Source organism: Protopterus annectens, chromosome 1.part2 (genome assembly GCF_019279795.1).
Source record: "Protopterus annectens isolate FY-2018-M chromosome 1.part2, PAN1.0, whole genome shotgun sequence".
NCBI classification, from domain to species: domain Eukaryota; kingdom Metazoa; phylum Chordata; order Ceratodontiformes; family Protopteridae; genus Protopterus; species Protopterus annectens.
This window is the reverse complement of record NC_056727.1, coordinates 902,006,744-902,027,564: the sequence shown is the minus strand read 5'-3', so window position 1 is coordinate 902,027,564 and position 20,821 is coordinate 902,006,744. Positions and strand designations below refer to the sequence as shown.

Below are 20,821 nucleotides of genomic sequence, written 5' to 3'. Positions count from 1 at the left end.
AGAGAAGAGGGGAGGCTCTGTGCTATAATGAGCTGAAATGGCTGAGGCATGAATTTTGATGGAGGAAAAGGACAAGCCCTTATGAAGCATCTCAGTCAAATATTGTAGAATCAGAGGTAAACTGGGCACTGCTGCGCTTATTCCTTGAGACTGGTTCCAGGTACAAAATCTTTTCCATTTTGCAGCATAAGATTTTCTAGTACTAGGCCTCCTAGCCTCTAAAATGATATCCATCACTGATTTACTGAGGGGTGGCAAAGGAGAGATTAGGTAATTAGCCAGGCTGCTAGGTTCAGGGTTTGCAGCTGAGGGTGCAGAATCTGGTTCTCCTGCTGAGACAACAGGAAAGGAGTCTGAGGCAGGTGCCATGGGGCCAAGCGTGACGCACTGGGCAGGAGGGAGTACCAGTGTTGGCGTGGCCAGTCTGGTGCAATTAAAATCATCCTTGGCTTGTCCTGTTTGATCTTTAGTAGTACCTTGGAGAGCAGAGGCAGAGGAGGAAAGGCATCAACTGATAGGTTTTTCCAGCTGAAGGACAGAGCATCCACTTTCCAAGCTAGTTTGTGGGGAATCCTTGTGCAAAATGTGTCCAATTGATGGTTCTGGGGGAAGGCAAACAGGTCTATATCTGGGCTCCCCCATTTGCTTGTCAACATGTTGAAAATCCTTGGATCCAGTTTCCACTTGTGTGGGTCCATGAGGTTTCTGCTTAGTCCATCTGCCAGTGTGCTTAGTTTTCCTGGCAGGAACTGAGCTTGTAGATTCACTCGGTAGCTCAAGGCTATGTTCGACAATGCCATGGCTAGTCTGCAGAGGGGGGAAGAGTGTGTACCCCACTGCTTGTTTATGTACCACATGACCGTGGTGTTGTCCATCTTTACCATTAGTTGTCCTAGAAGAATGTGGTCCTTGAAGGCTGTCAGAGCATTCTGTACAGCTAACATTGTCTTTTGATTTATGTGTAGGTGCATTTGACTTGGGTTCCATTTGCCCTGAATGCACTTCCCTGCCAGGTGAGCCCCCCATGCATAGTCTGATGCGTCTGTTGTTAAGGTTTGGGTGGCAGGGAGTAGTGTGAATGGTAGTCCCTTGTTTTGCTGGCAGGCCTCTGCCCACCAAAGGAACTCTAGACGTAGGCAAGGTATGATAGGAATCATAGCTTCTGGATCCTGTGAATGTTGACACCACAGTTCTGAAACTCGAAAACAAAAATTTCAGGAGTCGGCCGACCGGCACTTGCAAACTGCTTCTGCTTCGGGCACCACATGGCAAGAAAGACTGATGTAATGGCGTCGGCTGCATGTTTTATACCCCTGGTGACCTGACGTCATGGAAGAAGGGACAGCAACCGATGCTGGACCCAATACTTTGTTAATCAGGCTGACTGAGGGCTACTGCAAGCAGATAACCAAATGTACTAACTGCAACAGTGAAACACGAAGAAAGTACAGTTTTGTACCTACCATAAATGTAAATGTCCGATAGGAATGCATCTGCAGTCCTTACAAATGGGTAGTCCTGTCGTCAGGCAGCCCTTCGGTCGGCCGGATTCCAAAGTCTGGGTCTGGCTTCGGCTGGTGTCGCGCTTCACCCGACGTCATAGCTGCAGTTCTTCGGGTATAAAGGCATCAGCCGATGCCATTTTCCTCAGTGTTTCTTGCCCCAGATGCCAGGTGCCCTCTTGGATGGCTAAATTTGGATAAATGCCAATGTTTCCAAATAGTAGAGAGCAAACACATAAAATAAGCATGTATGTACATATATACAAACAAATACACCATAATAGATCCCCCCCAAGCTAGCTGAAGGATGGCAAATACCCTAGGAGTACCTCAGAGGGGAAGGTGGGTGGGTAATCCTGACTGCAGATGCATTCCTATCGGACATCTACATTTATGGTAGGTACAAAACTGTACTATGTCCTTCAAGGATGCATCTGCAGTCCTTACAAATGGGTAGAATACCATAGCTAAACTAGGGAGGAGGAAAAAGGAAAGATTATGGTGTAGTTAGGATCCCTTGCAAAACAGCAGTGGCAAAACCTGCTCGGGATCTAGAGTATAAAGGTAAATTGTAATGCTTGGCAAATGTATGCACGGAGGTCCAAGTAGCAGCCTCTATAATGTCCTTGGTAGCCACTCCTCGTAAGAAGGCTGTGGTAGTGGCTGTAGCTCTTGTGGAGTGAGGCTTGATGTTCTCTGGAGTTTTCTTTCCATGGTAGGAGTAACAAAATCTAATGCAATTTCCTATCCATTTGGAGATTGTCTGTTTTGAAATTGGTTTTCCTTCCTTTCCTGTTGCATATGCTACCAGAAGCTGGTCAGTTTTTCTATTGGACTTGGTCCTGTCCAGGTAGTAGCGTAATTGTCTATGTACATCCAAGGTATGCAACAGTCTTTCTCCCCTGTTCTGAGGGTTGGGGAAGAATGTAGGTAGGTGGATAGCCTGATTTAAAGACAGTCTGGATACCACCTTAGGCATAAATGTAGGATTTGTTCTCATGGACACTCTATCTTGATGGAAGATCAGGAAGGGTTGTACTGCCATTAATGCCTGTAGTTCAGAGACCCTTCTTGCTGTGGTGATTGCCAGCAGGAAAGCAGTCTTCCAGGATAAATATTGTAATTCTGCTGTTGCTGCTGGTTCGAAAGGGGGAAGTGTCAATTTTTCTAGCACAAAGTTCAAGTCCCATGCTGGCAATGGTGGTTTCCTGGGAGGTTTTACATTTTTAATTCCTCTCAGAAACTGCCTGAGCAGAGGATGTGAGAAGACAGGAGGATCCAAGCTGTATTCTGCTGAAATGGCTGATGCATGTATCTTGATGGAAGAATAGGACAGGCCTGTATGGAAGAGCTCTGCCAAGTACTCCAGGATGTTGGCTATGTTTACCAGTGCCACATCTTCTCCCTTTGCAGTACTCCAAATGAGATATCTTTTCCATTTTGCTGCATAATTCTTTCTTGTTGAAGGTCTACGAGCCTCAAGGATTATGTCTTTAACCCTTTGGGATAAATTTGGGTTAATTGTTCTTATGTAATGTTCCAGCCAGTTAGCTGCAGAGTTTTCAGGTTTGGATGCAGGATGTTGTAGTTGTTCTGTGTTAACAGCAATGGGATCAGAAGTAGTGCCCATATTTGTTTCCGAGACATGCTCCTCAGCAATGGGTACCAATGTTGCCTTGGCCAGTCTGGAGCTATCAGAATGATCCTTGGACGTTCCTCTTTGATCTTCAAAAGCACCTTGTGCATCAAAGGAAGTGGTGGGAATGTGTATGCTGTCAGGTTCTTCCAACTGAAAGATAGGGAGTCCACCTTCCAAGCAAGTGGGTGGTACGTCCTTGTGCAGAATCTCTTTAGCTGGTGATTGAGTGGGGATGCAACTAAGTCTATTTGTGGTAATCCCCATTCTGTTGTGATGTCTTTGAAGATGTCCGGATGCAGCATCCTTTCATGGGCATCCGTGGTAGTTCTGCTTAGTATGTCTGCTAGAATGTTTTCTTTTCCCGGTACAAAAATTGCTTGTAACTGAATGTTGTAGCTCAGAGCCACATCCCATAGGTCCAGTGCCAGCCGGCATAGAGGGTATGAATGTGTGCCTCCCTGTTTGTTGATGTACCACATAACTGTGGTGTTGTCTGTCATTATCATCAACTGACCTTCTTGGAGAAATGGTCTGAATGACTGGATTGCCAATTTTACTGCCAGCATTTCCTTTAGATTTATGTGCAGGCGCCGCTGGTCTTGAGTCCATAAGCCTTGTATGCACTTGTCCAGCATGTGTGCCCCCCAACCGAGGTCTGATGCATCTGTCGTGATGGTTTGGCTTGGTTGACTGTTGCAGAAGGGCAATCCTGTGTTTGATTGACAGGCCTGAGCCCACCATAGGAACTCTTGCTTCAGGCATGGGATTATTGGAATTTTGGTTTCTAGGCTGTGCTTGTGTTGAGACCACAAATTCTTTAGGTACCACTGTAGCTTTCTCATATGCAGCCTGGCATGAGGGACCAGAATTATGCAGGATGCCATGAAGCCTAGGGCTTGCAGTACTTTCCTTGCAGTTAGATGGTTCTGCTTTATTAATGCCAAGAAGTAGAGAGGTAGTTGCTCTTTCTTTTCTGCAGTAAGGAATGCCATTTGTTTTGATGTGTCCAGCTCTGCACCCAGAAAGGTTATTCTTTGGGATGGAATCAGCCTTGACTTTTTTATATTGACTGTATATCCCAGGGCTTGCAGCACGTAAATGACTCTTTGTAAGTCTTCTGTTAGCTTGCTTTTGTTGTCCGCTTGTATCAGGCAGTCGTCCAGGTAGGGGTAAATTTGGATTCCCTGAAGTCTGCAATGAGCAATTACTGATGCCAGGCATTTCGTGAACACTCTGGGCGCAGTAGATAAGCCAAAGGGCAATGCTGAGAATTGATAATGCTCTGATCCTGCAAGAAATCTGAGGTATCTTCTGCAATTTGGTCGTATGGGGACGTGCAGGTATGCCTCCTTGAGATCTAGAGTTACCAGCCAAGACTCCTTGCCCAGCATGGGAAGGAGCTGCTGTAGGGTCAGCATTTTGAATTTTGGAACAATGAGGAATGTGTTTAAAGCGGACAGGTCGAGAATAGGCCTCCATTTGCTCTCTTTTCTTGGTACCAGGAAGAGTCTGGAGTAAAATCCCTTTCCTTGTTCCATAGATGGTACCTTTTCCACAGCTCTCATTCTTAATAATTGAGATATTTGCTTTAGAGCTTCTGCCCTTTGAGTAGGTGGTAGGTTTGGCATTCCTCTCTTTGCTGGTAGAGTATGGAAATGGAACCTGTAACCTTGGTCTATAGTTTGCAAAATCCATTTTTCCCTTGTGATGCAATGCCAGTTTTTTGAAAATAATGTTAGCTTTCCGCCTAAGGGTGCTTCCAGTTGTTCCCTGGTAGGCAGTGCCACAGCCAAGTCACTGTGATTGTGTTGTTGTGGTGGTGGTGGCTGCGTCTGTGCCTCGCTGGTTGTTACCTTGCCACTGGCGTCGCCTGTAGGCACCCCTGGATTGGTTTCTGCCTCTTGAACGCCTATTCCTGCCTCTCTGTGTCTTAGAGGAGTCCGGAAAGGACCAATTCTTGGAGGGCCAGTTCCTGCTAAACCTTGGAGGTTGAACCTGTAAGAAATCTTTCACTGTTTGTACAGATTTCGCCTTCTCTTCCATCTTTTTTAGTACCTGCTGTGCAGGGGAACCAAATAAATTGACTTTGTCCATGAGAGCATCTAAAAGCTTTGATTTGACATGGTCTGGTAATGCCTGCTCTTTCAACCATGCATGTCTCCTGATAACTGTGCCAGTCATGGCTGATCTAAAGGAAGCCTCCAGTGCATCATAGCCACATTTTAAAGAATGGTTACTAACCTGCTGTATGTTATGTACCATTTCCTGAACATATTTCTTATCTAAAGATTCTTCAGAGGACAGCTTTTTAGTTAACTGGTCTAGCATAAACTCTTGATATTGAATCATATGAAATTGGCTGTTCAAAGCCCTAGCTGACAAAGTAGCAGAGGTGTAAACTTTTTTACCCCATCGCTCTAAGGACCTGGATTCCCTTTCAGAGGGGAGGGGGTTTTTAGTAGATGTAGTTGCTACAGCTTTAGGGCCCTGGGAGATAGTCTCTGGATCTGCAAAAGGAGCCTTGTATAAATGGTGATGAGTGTCCGGGACCCTGTAGAACCTATCGGGCTTTAACAGGGGCCGGAGGTAATGAATCAGGAGCAGTGCAAGCATCATTAAATGCATCATCTACAACAGAAAGAACTGGAGGAATAGCTAAAGGCCTATGCTGTGGCAAATGTAGAAAGGTTCTAAACCTTTTTCTGGAGTCTGAGAAATCTTGGCCCTGCCACTGAAATTGTTCCCTCATAGCATGCAAGGTTTCCCCAAAGGAAAATTCCTCAGGTGGAGAGGCTGAAGGAATGGACTCTTCAGCATCAGAGTCTTCGTAAGGAGAATAAGGAGCCTCAGGAGGGTCTGTATGTTCTGAGTCATCAGAGGAATCATCTGTGGATACTGGCTCTGGGGCTCTGCTCTAGGCCTCTTCTCTGGAGGTGGATGAGAGGTCCTGTCTGGATGAGGCTGGGATCCACGATTAAAGAAATGAGATCCTCAGCCAAAGAAAGCATATGGGAACTGGTGCTGGGCCTGTGAGGGGGCTTGACAGGCACCGCTTTTGAAGCTTTAGCTGCTTTAGCCCTGGCAAAGGCCTTAATAGACATGGCTGCAGGAGGCCTAGCAGCTCCACATGCAGGGGTTGAAATATCCAAGGGAATAGTGTCTGATAATTCCTGAGAAACCGCAACTGCAGGTTGGATTTCAGAAGCCGATTCCACCAGGTTAGAAGAGGCCTCGGTAGAAGGCATGTTTTCGGCTGGGGAAAGAACCGCTTGCTCGGTTTCAGCCGAAACCGAGACACTCGTGGTTGGCTTAACCGCGGTTTCGGCCGAAACCACTAACCGCGAGTGTCGGTCCTTTTCCCTTTTTTTTTTGGTTATTTGTGAAGTCGGAGGATCCGACGGCATGATATAAGCAAAATCAGAGCCGAAAAACTGTTCTGCAAACTCCGACCGCCGTCTAAGCGTCCGTCGGTTAAAAGAAGCACAGGCTAGACAAGCTGCTACGTCGTGGTCTGGGCCTAAACAAGGTAAGCAGTAAGAGTGGAAATCTTTATGAGGTATTTGTTTCCCACAAGTTAAACAGTTATTCACTTTTTCTGACATCGGCTGAGGCAAGAAAGAGTCCCCAACGGGGTACTTAGCTTTTAGAAGTCTTCAAGTAGTATTCGGTAGTAGTAATCTCTGGTTCTGACCGACCGGCACTTGCGAACAGCTTCTGCTTGGGCCACGCGGCAAGAAAGACGGAGGAAAATGGCGTCGGCTGATGCCTTTATACCCAAGAACTGCAGCTATGACGCCGGGTGAAGCGACACCAGCCGGCCAGACCCAGACTTTGGAATCCGGCCGACCGAAGGGCTGCCTGATGACAGGACTACCCATTTGTAAGGACTGCAGATGCATCCTTGAAGGACATCATCTTTCTGTTACCCATCCACTCGTCAAGATTTCTCTTGAAGATGGCCAGCGAGGTGCTCTGCTTGACATAAATGAGAAGCTTACTCCAGAGTATGGGCAGTCTTTGGGAGATGAACCTGTCCCTCCAAAATGTTCTGTTAATTGTGGTAATGAGGTGGTGATCTCTAGAGCATGTGGTGTGGGGGGATTGGGATTTCTTTAGGTGTAGCATTTCAAGTAGGGCTGGGTCGGACATGTCTTTATAAGTCATGTAGAGATCACCTCTAAGTAGATGATAAAGAGACTGAGAACAGCTGAAGTTTGTTCCCAAATTCATCTTGAGCCCTGCTCTTTGTCATTTGGGATGTGATTCCTGGTGACAGTTGCAACTGCCCGGATCCAGGCACTGCCTGGCTAGGATCCAGGGACACCACATCTAGATCAGCTGAAGTGTTTCTATACAGGTATCAGCAAAAGTCCTCCACTGAATTGGTCAGGTTCCAGCAATGAATTTGAAATAAAATTCTTCCGTGAATTCTAGCACTGGAAGGCACCTAGGGCCTAGGTTAAGGGTGACCCATGAAGGTCCTACATCTCTGCTGAGCTTTGGAGTGCTCTTTGGAATCCCAATGAAAGTTCTCTTCAATCTGTGGAGAGTTTCCCCAAAGGAAAGGTTCTCTGAAGCAGATGACAAGATGTCTATGGATTCTGAGCATAGAGTCTCAACTGATGGAAGGCTGCCAACGCAGATTAGTTTATCAGGCTCAAAATCGGAGTAATCAAATCTACCTCAAAGGGATCCACCCATCTCTTCCTAGAAGGGACTTCTGACACTGATGGCACAACTATCTCAGGTCTGTTAGACTACATGTAAGACTTAAGGGTTTTGACCAAATGATCCAGGGTATCTAAAGATAAAGCCTAGGTGGGGTTTGGGTTAAGGCACTGCCTAGCCAAGGCTGAGGCAAGCTGGGCTGCACCTGCTTAGCTTTTGGTGCTTTGTGCCTATCAAGTTCAGAAATGCCTGCCTCTGAGGCCCTGAGATTCAGATGCAGAACCAGAACCTCAATAAAGTCGCCAGAAACCTTACTGCATACAAATATTCTAGGAATCTTGCACTCCCCTTCAAAACTCAGAATGTGGGCCTCATCTGCTGAAGGATCTCCAGCTATCAAAGGTATCTTAGTGATGTTGGTCTGGGAGAAAATGCAAGAAAACAAAAGGTGTGGACACCTGCATAGCAGTCATATCAAAAGCCTCAGCCACAACAGAATTTGTAGTTCAAGGCTGCAAAGGCAACTACTTTGCATGTACTGTGGAAAACCTGAGTGATATGACAAAAACAAGCCACTGCTTTGTGAATTTCATACAAGGAAGGTGGTGGTAAGAAAGACTATAACTCAAATGTTATGATTTGTTTTGAACTGCTACTTTCTGTGCTTGAAGGCTGGCTTATCAGGGTCAGCTGCTACTGAATTCATCTCTTCCTACACTTAAAGCTGCTCTGATCTCCCCAATACACTCACAATTGAAGGCACACCAGAATATTTCCTCACTGGAATGGTCCTATCCCTCCAGATAAAAAGATCTCTTAATCTTCAGGCTTTGGATCTTCTGTGACTGGGGAAAGCATCATATGTGCAGGAGGCTATCTGACTGTGGAAAGCTGTCAAGACTATAAACTTTAGGCATCCACTGCATGACATACTGGGATATGGAGGAGTGCATGCAGGCAAGCAATAGCACACCTCCACAGTGAGAGACAGACACACACGCACACGTCCATACCCACATTATATCACTTTTGTACCTCTTTCCTCTCCAGGTACTTGATGAGATGGGCAAATCGGCATAGGTTCATAGGTAGGTACTAGGCTACTGGCCCAAAGGCCTACGTAAGCCTAGCCAACAAGGTTCCCTAGTTTCACCACCCAAGAAAGTTATTTTCTTGTGCCACTGTCGAGCAGAACCACAGAAGTAATCCCCGGGGTGAATTTCCTATTTCCCATCCACTAATCAAGATTTTTCATGAAGAGTGCTAATGATGAACTCTGCTTGACATGGACAGGTAGCTTGTTCCAGAGTATGGGAAGTCTCTGGGACAGGAATCTATCCCTCCAGCATGTTCTGTTTATTGTGGTGACAAGGTTTAGGTCCCTAGAGCATGTATCACAGAAGGATTGGGATTTATATAGGTGTAGCATGTCCAACAGCTCTGGGTTTGACATAGCTTTGTATGTTAGGCAGAGATCACCTCGGAGTAGGCGATATGCTATGGAGTAAAGCTGGAGTTTTTTGAGATGGTCAGCGTAAGGCATCTGTTTGAATCCTGTAATACTCTTTGTGAGATACTTCTGTGGCCTTTCCCGCTGTTGCAGATGTCTTGTGAGGTACATTCCAAAAGGGGCATTGTACTCAATAATGGGTCTAATGAGGACTGAGTAGAGGGGAACAATGACCTCTTTTTTCCTGGATGAGAACCCTTTTGTGATGAGGTGTGCCACGTAGAAGGATTTCCTGACTACTGTGGCAAAGTGATTATCAAAGGAGAGACTACTGTCCACCTGAGTCCCAAGGTCTCTTACCACACCTTCAGCGTTAAGTGGACTGCTGCCTATGTGGTAGTTCATGGGTACAACAATGCAGTTTTTTGGCACTGAGCTTGAGGCCATGGCTCTGACACAAGGCATCTGTCTCAGTGAGGCCCTTCTGTAGGATGTCCACGTCATTTGGGGACTCGATTATGGCATCTTATTTGCAGTCATCTGTGAACTTAGTCAGCCAGAGGCCCTCTGTGTTAGCCCATACTTCAGAGAAGTAGATACCAAACAGGAGAGGACCCAGGACTGAACCCTGTGATACTCCACTTGTCACTGGTTTGAAGTCAGATTTGGAGTCTGCAACTTTTACAGTGTGAGTTCTGTCAGTGAGCCAGTTGGCAACCTATATTGTGAAGTATCGATTTATACCCAGTTTAGTGAGTTTACCTATAATTCCAGAAAGGGGGATGGTGTCAAAAGCCCTGGCGAGGTCAAGATAGGCTGTGTGAACTGTCTTACCTTATCTACGGCTTTGGTGACTGTTTCAAAGAAGTTGATCAGGTTTAGGAGGCATGATCTGCCTTTCACAAACCCGAACCGGGTGGGGCTCAGAGTTTGGAGGTTACCAATGTTTTTATGAGTTCCATGATGATACATTCCATGGCCTTGCAGACCAGACTCGTAGTTCCTGGGGTTCATGGTGGCTCCCCCTTTGTGGAGTGGTATAAAGTACTGTTGTGTACACTTACCATAAATGTAGATGTTCAAGTGTATTTACTGTTGCAGTCATTACATTTGGGTAATCTGCTGGCAGGTTGCCCTCAGTCGGCCTGAATATCAAAGTCTTGGGTCCTGCGTCGGTTGCTGTATCCTCTTCCATGACGTCAGGTCATCAGGGGTATAAAACATGCAGCCGATGCCATTTTATTCAGTTTTTCTTGCCCCAGATGTCAGGTGCCCCCCAAATGGGGAGCAAATACACACACATATATATATATATATATATATATATATATATATATATATATACAGCAATATATACGTAAATGCACTTTTAGCAACATAAACTTTACCTTCATCTAAAAGCAAATACACCACATAGGTTTTAGAATATAGTGAAGGAAAAAGAAGTTCTAGAAAAAAGGGGGATGGCGGGTGGGTAACCCGGACTGCAACAGTGAATACACACGAACATCTACATTTATGGTAAGTGTACACAACTGTACTATGTTCTTCGTGTTTCACTGTTGCAGTCATTACATTTGGGTAGAATCCCAAAGCTATGGATGGGAGGATAGAACTAAATAGCATTAGGAGCGGCTATAAGGCCCTGCAGAACTGCAGTGGCAAAGCCTGCCCTGGACTTAGAGAAATGATAATGCTTTATAAAAGTATGAACAGAACTCCAAGTAGCAGCTTCTAGAATGGCTTTGGTTGGAACTCCTCTAAGAAAGGCTGCTGAGGTAGAGGCAGCCCTGGTGGAATGTGACCTGATTCCCTTGGGCACCGGTTTACCATGATGCAAGTAGCAGAAACGAATGCAGTGGCTTATCCACTTAGAAATAGTCTGCTTTGATATAGCCTTCCCCTCTGATCCTGCAGCAAATGCCACCAGTAGTTGCTCAGACTTTCTTAGAGATTTGGTCCTGTTTAAGTAGAATCTTAGTTGTCTGTGTACATCCAATGAATGCAGAATCCTCTCCCCCTTGTTCTGTGGATTTGGGTAAAATGTTGGCAGGTGAATAGTTTGGTTAAGAGCCACACTGGATACCACCTTAGGCATAAAGGAAGGATTGGTCCTGAGGGACACCCTGTCCGGGTAAAATGTAATAAAAGGCTCCACAGCCATGAGGGCCTGTAGTTCTGAAACCCTTCTTGCTGAAGTGATTGCCAAAAGGAAAGCTGTTTTCCAAGATAAAAACTTTATACCCGCAGTTCCTGCTGGTTCAAAAGGAGGCAGGGTGAGTTTTTCCAGCACAAAATTGAGGTCCCATGCAGGAGTTGGTGATCTTCTGGGAGGCCTTAAATTTTTGGCCCCTCTAAGATACTGTTTTAGCAGAGGGTGAAAAAAGATGGGAGGCTCCATGTTGTAATGAGCCGAGATGGCAGAGGCATGGATTTTTATTGAAGAAAAAGATAGGCCCTTGTCAAGCAGCTCAGTCAAGTATTGTAAAATCAGGAATATTTGGTTTTGCTGTCTCTGTTCCTTGTGCTTGGTTCCAAGCACAGAATCTCTAATTTATCAGCATAAGATTTTCTAGTACTAGGCCTTCTGGCTTCCAAAATGACATCCATCACAGATTTACTGAGAGGTGTTGTTTGAATAATTACAAGATCAGCCATGCTGCCAGGTTCAGAGATTGGAGCGGAGTGTGCCGAATTTGATTGTTCTGCTGAGACAGTAGATGAGGTATTTGAGGCAAGTAACATCCGCGGTGGTGCAGCGGTAGCGTTGTTGCCTCACAGCAAGAGGTTCTCCCATTCGATTCTTGGCTGGAGTGCGGGGAGTGCCTTCTGTGTGGAGTCTGCATGTCCTCCCCGTGGTTGGGTGGGCGTTCGAAAGACATGTGTAAATGGGCGTGCCTTCGTTGAAGGTTGAACATCGAGCTGGCACTTCGGCGTTTGTCAAAATCTACTGCCAATCATTAGTGGACCGGAGTTCTGCTGTGTGACCCCTAACCGGGAAAAGCCAAAAGACAACAACAACCAAGGAGGGAGTTGAGACATATTCCTTAGAATTGGGTACCAGTGCTCGCGAGGCCAGTCCGGAGCAATTAGGATCATTTTTGATTTTTCCTGTCTGACCTTTAGTAAGACCTTGGGGAGAAGAGGCAGAGGAGGAAAGGAGTAGACTGATAGGTTTTCCAACTGAAGGATAGGGCAGCCACTTTCCATGCTTGTCTGTGAGAAGTCCTTGTGCAGAATTTGTCCAGTTGATAATTTCGGGGAGAGGCAAATAGATCTATGTCTGGGCTCCCCCATTTCTGTGTTACCATACTGAAGACTTGTGGATCCAGTTTCCACTCATGAGGGTCCATAAGATTTCTGCTTAGGTCGTCTGCCAGAGTATTTTGTTTTCCTGGCAGGAACTGAGCTTGAAGATGTACTTGGTAAGTCAAGGCTGTGTCCCACAATTCCATGGCTAGTCTGCAAAGGGGGTAGGAATGTGTACCCCCCTGCTTGTTTATGTACCACAAAACCGTGGTGTTGTCAGTCTTTATCAGCAGTTGTCCTGGATGAAGTAAGTCCTTGAAGGCTGTCAGGGCATTCTGAACAGCTAGCATCTCTTTCTGGTTGATATGCAGATGCATTTGTTTTGGGTTCCATATGCCCTGAATGGATCTCCCCGCCAGGTGGGCCCCCCAAGCATAGTCTGATGCGTCTGTAGTTAGGATTTGGGTGGCAGGGGGTAAAGTGAATGACCGTCCCTTGTTTTGGTGACATGTCTCTGCCCACCTGTTGTAGTCAGGGAATGAGAGGAATCATTGTTTCCAGACTGTGACAATGCTGACTCCATAAACTTTTTAGAAACCACTGAAGTTTCCTCATATGCAGTCTTGCATATGGAATTAGGAGAATGCAGGATGCCATGAACCCCAAAGCCTGCAGAATTTGTATTGCAGATAACTGGGTTTTTGTTGCCATCTGTTTGAAGTATATTGTCAGTTGCCTTTGTTTGTCTGGTGTAAGGTAAGCCATCTGGGCAGTTGTATTCAAGCTTGCACCCAGGAATGTAATTTTTTGAGAGGGTACCAGTTGTGATTTCTTTTCATTTATTGTGTACCCTAGGCATGTTAGAAGCCTTTTTACAAATGCCAGATGTTGAAGAAGAATATCCTTGTTTTCTGCTTGAATGAGACAGTCCAAGTAAGGATAGATTTGTATGCTTCTTTGTCTGCAAAATGCAATTACTGGTGCCAGGCACTTTGTAAAGACCCTGGGCGCAGTAGATAAGCCAAAGGGCAGTGCAGAGAACTGGTAATGCATAAAACCTGCCTTGAAGCGGAGGTATCTTCTGCACGATTTGCTTATTGGGATATGCAAGTATGCCTCTTTTAAGTTTAGAGTCACTAACCAAGCGTTCTTGCCCAGCATAGGCAGTAGCTGTTGTAAAGTCAGCTTTTTGAATTTTGGAATGTCCAAGAACGTGTTCAAAATCAATAAGTCCAGTACTGGATGCCAGGCATTGTCATTTCTGGGTACCAGGAACAGTCTTGAATAAAAACCTTGTCCTTTTTCCTGTTCTGGTACTGGTTGAATAGTTCCCATATCCATGAGGGACGTAACTTGTTTTTGAGCCTCTGCCCATTGATTTTGTGGCAGATCTGGCCAATTGTTTGGAATTGGCAAAGTATGGAAATGAAATCTGTACCCCTGGGATACTATGTTTAATATCCACTTGTCCTGGGTAATTAACTGCCAATTTTGAGCATGAAGTGCTAATATTCCCCCCAAAAGGGCCGCCAAAAGATAAGTGCTTGGTGATGGTAGAGGGAAGTCATTGAGACTGCTTACTGTAGAATTGCGCTTTGTTTCCTCCAGATTTGGAGGTAGAGGCACCCCATTGCTTTGACCTGTAAGAACCCTGTGATTGGTATCTAGAGCCTTTTGAACACCTGGATTTGCCTTGAGAGGCTCTGTTGGATACAGGAAAGGATCAATTTGTAGTAAGCCAGTGCGTACTGAATCTGGGTGGCTGCACTTGTAAGAAATCTTTTACAGTTTGCATAGATTTAGCTTTGTCTTCCATTTTCTTTAAAACCTCTTCGGCCTTATTACCAAACAAAGTATCATGCTGTAAAGGTGCATCCAACAATTTAGCTTTAACATGATCAGGCAGATGTTGCTCCTTGAGCCAGGCATGCCTTCTAATCACAGATCCAGTAACTGCGGCCCTGCAAGAGGCCTTCTAGGAATCAAAACCACATTGCAAAGTATGCTTTCCAACCTGTTCTGCTGCATGCAATAATCCCTGTAATTCTTTATTTTCCACACAATCAGAAATCAACATCATTTTCTGTTTCAATAGGCCCATAACATGCTGTTAATATTTAAGCATATGAAACTGGCAGTTTAAGGCCCTAATTGCCAAGGTTGCAGACGTATAAACCTTCTTTCCCCATCTACTCAGCGCCCTGGAATCTCTATTAGAGGGGGTAGGATTTTTGGCTTTAGAGGCCTTTACACCTTTGGGACCCTGTGAGATAGTTTCAGGATCAGCAGCAGAATTTTTGAATAGAAATTTGTGGGAGTCAGGAACCCTGTAATATCTGTCTGGCTTACTAGGAGCCGGAGGTAGGGAATCAGGAGTCATGCTTGATTCCAAAAACAGATCATCAACAATGTCTAATACAGGAGGTATAGCCAAAGGCCTATGCTGGGGAAGGAGGAGGAAATCCCTAAGCCTCTTTTTTGATTCAGAAAAATCCTGACTCTCCCAATGAAAGTGTTCCCTTAAAGTATGCAAGGTTTCTCCAAAAGAATAATTCTCAGGAGGACATGCAGATGGAATGGATTCTTCTGCATCTGAATCCTCATAGGTTGATATAGAATTTTTTTATTTATTTAACATTTGTTGACCGGGAATGTCCGACTAGGTTCCACAGAGCCTGTTTTCAGCGGAGGCCCGGGGAGAAACGCTCCAGATGCATGTCTTTGGAACAGAAGAAAGAGAAATGCTCCAGATGCATGTCTTTGGAACAGAAGAAATAGAAACCTGATCTGAAGATTCATAATCAGTGTCTTACCTAGGCCTCTTAGAAGGGGGGGGGGGGGGGGGTTGGGAAACCCTGATCAAGGTAATTAAGTTCTCAGCCATTTTGATCATCTGTTTTTTAGGCATAGGGGCCTAAGCATGTGGCTCATGTGTCAGTTTTTTAGACTTAGAAGTTGATTTTGTTTTTGAAGCTGGCATCGGTTTTATATAAAAATGTTGAGGCCTGAAAACACCCTCAGAAGCCGGTGCCTGCTCAGCGGCTCCGGACCCATCCGAGGGAGGGACATCCCTGGTTCAATACTCTGAGAATCTCGCGGCATACCGGACTCCGCATAGGTCTCGGTAGAGGCCTGGGACTCAAAAGTAGTGGGTATCAGGGGCTGCGAAAGCACCTCACTGAGTACCGGCAAACCGGCGACTGGCTTAGTAGAAACTTCGTCGTCGGTTTTGGACCTCGATGGTCTGTCTCTGTCTTTTTCTTTGCATTTTTTGTGTACTCTGGTAGTCGGATTGTTATCCAACGACATTTCAGGGTAATTAAATCTGAATCCAAAATATTTTGAAGCAAAAATATATCGATGCTTAACAGTGAGTTGGTTAAATCTAGCACAAAACCGACAGCAAGGCACGTTATGATCTGGGCCTAGGCAAGGAATACAGTACAAATGAAAATCCTTATGAGGTATTTGCTTCCCACAAGTAATGAAATTGTTAACTTTTACTGACATTGGTAAGGAGCAAGACAAAGTTTCCCCAACGGGGTACTTAGCTTTAATTGAAGACTTCAGTTCTGAAACTCGAATGTGAAAATTTCAGGAGTCGGACGACTGGCACTTGCGAACTGCTTCTGCATCGGGCACCGTGTGGCAAGAAAGACTGAATAAAATGGTGTCAGCTGCATGTTTTATACCCCTGACAACCTGACGTCATGGAAGAGGAGACCGCAACCGACGCAGGACCCAAGACTTTGATATTCAGGCCAACTGAGGGCAATCTGCCAGCAGATTACCCAAATGTAATGACTGCAACAGTGAAACACGAAGAACATCTGTTGCTGTGTGACATTCAGTGGGTAAAAAGCCTGACGTGAGGCTATGATTGAACATGGTGCTTAGGTGGAGGGGGGGCAGTTCATTCTGAAGTTCATGTAGAACGCAGCCTGGGATGTTGTCCAGTCCCATGGATGCTGTGTTCTTGGTTTTGGAGAGTGCAGTTTTTACTCACGCAGTTGTGACTGCAGGTGCTCTGCTTTCTTCCAGTATAGATATGGGCCCTTTAGGGAGTGAGAGGGGGGTAAAGTTAGCACTGAACCTATCAGCCAGGATGTTGGCGATATCAGTTGGTCCTGTAATTTTCGTGCCATTGTGCTGTAAATTCAGAGCAGATCTGGGTGTTGCCATTGATATTCTTGACATAGCTATAGAATGCTTTGTGGTTGTCCTTAGAATCAGTGGCAATCTTCTTTTCGTAGCTAGCTTTGGAGGATTTTATGAGGGATCTCAGCTTCTTACTGAGGCTGTCCAGGGAGGTCCTCCACTCATGGGATTTTACTCTCTTTTGCAACAGTTTCTTCCTTCTGTTGTAGAGTTTGCTTATAGCAGGGGACCACCAGATTGGCTTCTTTTGTTTGGAGGATAGCGCCTTAGTTCTGTTAGGGATAGCATGATACATGCACTCCTGTAAGTGCTTATAGAGTGCATTTGTGTAGGATTCAGCAGTCATACCTGTATTGTCCACCTGCATGGGTGTCGTGAAGTTTGCCACTTCTGTCTTAAAAAGCATGAAGTTGGCTTTGGAGAAATTTTTTACATTTGTTTCCTTAATGGGATGTGGGGGTGGGGGGGGATATGGATATCTATGGTGATTAGTTTATGGTCAGATCTGACCAATGAGGGGTTGACTTCAGGTGTGGAAAACCAGTCACTCATGTTGGTAATGACTAGGTCTAGGATATTGTTGCCCCTGGTGGGGGTGTGGATAAAGTTGATCCAGGACATTGGAGTTTATGAATTCTAGAAAGCATTGAGCGAAGGAGTTGGCACATGAGTAGTTTTCCCAGTTAATGGTGGGGTAGTTGAAACTGCCCATTATTAGGGTGTTTGGTTGAACCCTAATATTTTCCAGTATATCAATAAAAGAGGAGTGGGAATCCTGGGACATGGTGGGGGATCTGTAGCAAGCTAAAATTTGGACTACAGCTTTGCCCATAGTTAGTTGCACTTGGATAATTTCGGATGCATTATGTTAGGCAACTAGCCTGGAGGTGTGGATATCCTTAATGAATGTGGACACACCTCCACCTTTGGTGTCCAGGTTAGATGGCCGAAAGGTATGACACGAGTTACAGCCTGGTAATGCAGGGGTTCTCTCTGGAGTCTTGAACCAGGTTTCAGTCACTGCACAGATATCGATGTTCTCCATTTTAAGGAGTGCCTCAAGTGAGTGCATTTTGAGGTTTAGACTTCTAGCACTGAGTAGCATTACCCTCAGTTTTTCTTGCCTATACCTGTTATCGTGGTTGATTTGTCATTTGAACCATGTCTAAAAAAGGCACTATTGGGGCGGCAAGAGCCTTAGCCAGTATCCGGAATCCAAGGGGCGACAGGTGCAGGCCATCTCTGGCAAAGCATAGTGGCCTGTCGATCATGTCATCCCAGGCAGACAGATACTGGATCCCCTTAGAATGACACCACAAGTTTAGCCAACTGTTGAAGTTAATTATTTTGTCCTTGTACTGCGGTATCACTCTGAGCAAAGGTAGGATGCTACTCAGGGCTAGGGTCATACCTGCCTGGATTACAAGATCAGAGAGCTCTTCCATGTCTCTTTTCATGTAGTCCAGGGAGGTACGTCTCAGGTAGTTCACACCAACATGGACAATGACTGAGTCATATTTATATTTGTTGTGGAGTGACCTGAGTGCGTGGATTATGTGGCAGATCCTGGCACCCGACAGGCAGCTAACAGTAACCTTCTCCTTGTCTAGTCTGGTGAGTGGAACATCAGTGTGCCTCACTACAGAGTAAGCTATGACTAATGCTTTAGGTACATTGTTTTGCCTTCTGGGCTGTGGTTGAGTGGCACACTGAGTCTGTGGCTTATGTGTCTTTTGGGTTGTGTTGAGGGGTGGAGGTTGCTTGCCTTTCTGCTTTGGAGGTCTCTGTTGCTTGGGCAGATTACTACTGAGAACTTCCGCGGATGTTTTTGTGTTTCAATGTGTGGGTTTTGGTGGTGTAGGTTTAGTGGGTCTATGTGATGTGTGTGGTGTGGTGTAAGTGTTTACCTTCTCCTCTTGACTGACAAGTTCAGTCTTGGTTTGAGAGAGCTTTGCCTTCAGTTTGGCTAGATAACTGCATCTCAAACAGGTTGTAGTGTTGGGTGGTAGGAGAAGAGATTTGTCAGTGTACACGAGGCTACATTGACCCAAGATACCCAGCTTTATCAGGCAGACAGGAGAGAACACCAGGAGCTGTCCCGTGGACATGCCTGGGTAATCACTGTTTTTCTCTAGACAAGTGAAGGAAGTAAGTACCACAGCTGTTTTTCTCTAAGCAACTGCAAAGCATGCTTCCACAAAGTCTCCCCTTTCCCTCCACTAGATACAAGCAAAAAGGCTTAGCCTCATTAGTCCTCTTTCCCCTCACACTGGCTCTTCAGGGCCAGGTTTCATGGGAAAACCAGGTTGCTTGCGCTGTAGTATAGGCTTCATCCATCTACATGATAGAGCCAAGATCAGTGTAAACATTTACCATTACAGTGATTCACCCCAAAGATGTGCATATAATTATTTTAATGTATTCTAACCAGCTGTCTTTACAGAGAAAATAGGTTCTTGCAATTTACTAGCAAAACCTCCTTCCATGCATTCCACCAGCCTTTATTACTGCCTTCTCTCTCTCCCTCTCACTGCCTGCTTACCTTCAGGTCATCTGATTGGATTACCTTGAGGTCTTTTTCTTCATTTGTTAATCTTTTCCCTGCAAATTTATACTCCTTTCCTGGATTTATACTCCCTATACGCACTATTCCACACTGGATTTAAGCTATAATATTTTAGACCATCTCTTCAATTTTACTATGTTTGTATGTAGGTACATTATCCATGTTGCATAGTTTTGAAGCATCAGCAAAAAAAACAGAATCTTCAAAGACCTTCTACAATGTCACTTAGAGGGGTTTGGCTTTATTGGCCTGAAATTGCCCATAAATAGACAAAAGTAAAAGTCATGGACATTCAGAATTGCTATTTAGCTGAAACACCTGACAACTTTAAAGGGTAATTTGCATATATCCCATGTTGCCTCTGATACAAGAGGTTTAAGATATCACACAGTAGAAAGTCTAGCTATCCTAGATTTTTCTTTTTGTGTTTTTTTTTTTCCTGTGCGACCTTTTTACTCATTATTTTAGTTTGTTAGTTGGGATATTTTGTAGACGTTACCTTGACGTTTTTGGAGCTGCTATTTTGGACAATAAATTTTTGTGGGGAAGTTATCCTTTGCGTTTCCTTTGCACCATTGAGTTTATTTTGGTTTTATTTCGGTGCAATTTCCACTATTTGGTTTTATATTTTGTAGACACCCTAATGTTTATGGATATCAGTTGGGTACGACAACTCTGTGCTTCCAAAAGTCAAACATTCCTCTTATGCTGTGCTGATGATGCCATAAGAAGGCAGAAACATGCATGTCCACAGCTAGACAGGTTTGACTTTATTAGCCTGAAATTCTCCATAAATAGACAAAAGTAAAAGTCATAGACATTTAGAATTGCTACTTAAAAGGTAATTTGCATATATCCCATTTTGCCTTTGATACAAAAGATCAGACAGTAGAATGTTTAGCTTTGCTAGATTTTTCTTTTTGTGTTTTTTAATAATCTGTATGACACAGACTAAAACACTAAAAAAGCACTGCACAGACACATAACATTATGCCTCGACCACAGGTTCACCTTCAAAGCGTTAGAAAAGGTCCCTGAAAGTCCTAGGGGAGGGGCTTAGAATAAGTGTCTTGAAATCTGCAAACTGAAGTAGCAGCTAAAAACTAATGCTGAAAATCTTCCGGGATTGAACAAGTATTCTTCTATTGTATATACATTAAAGTTAAAGGCAATGAAAGTTTAATGGAGTGTGCATGCAATATTTTTTTTACAATATAAATGTATTTTACATTGCATATTGTATTATACAATTTTTTTATGAGTGTTCAAATATTTATATTATTTATTACTGTAATGCTTTCATTATTCTTAACCACGGGCTCTATTTAATAATGTATTTAGACAAGAGTGATCTTAGATTGTGATGTATTACACACTTTCATTTTGTTTATGTTTTTACAGGGATTGCTTGGTGCTAATGTGATTAATTTCATCACATTGAGAAGAAAAGGTATTTAAATGACAGAATGGTGGATTTTATTCATTCTGAAGAAGTCCTGTTAGTTATGAGTGACAAAAGTGCTTAATCATTTTTATTTCAATAAAATGTGTGTGTGTGTGTGTGTGTGTGTGTGTGTGTGTGTGCGTCA

At 44.5% G+C, this 20,821-nt stretch overlaps 1 protein-coding gene across 2 annotated transcripts in view; it reads right to left on the bottom strand.

The window, feature by feature from the left end:
- Window positions 1-20,821, bottom strand: part of CDC42BPA (CDC42 binding protein kinase alpha) — a 3,351,611-nt gene that overhangs the window by 906,521 nt on the left and 2,424,269 nt on the right. The window lies entirely within an intron of this gene.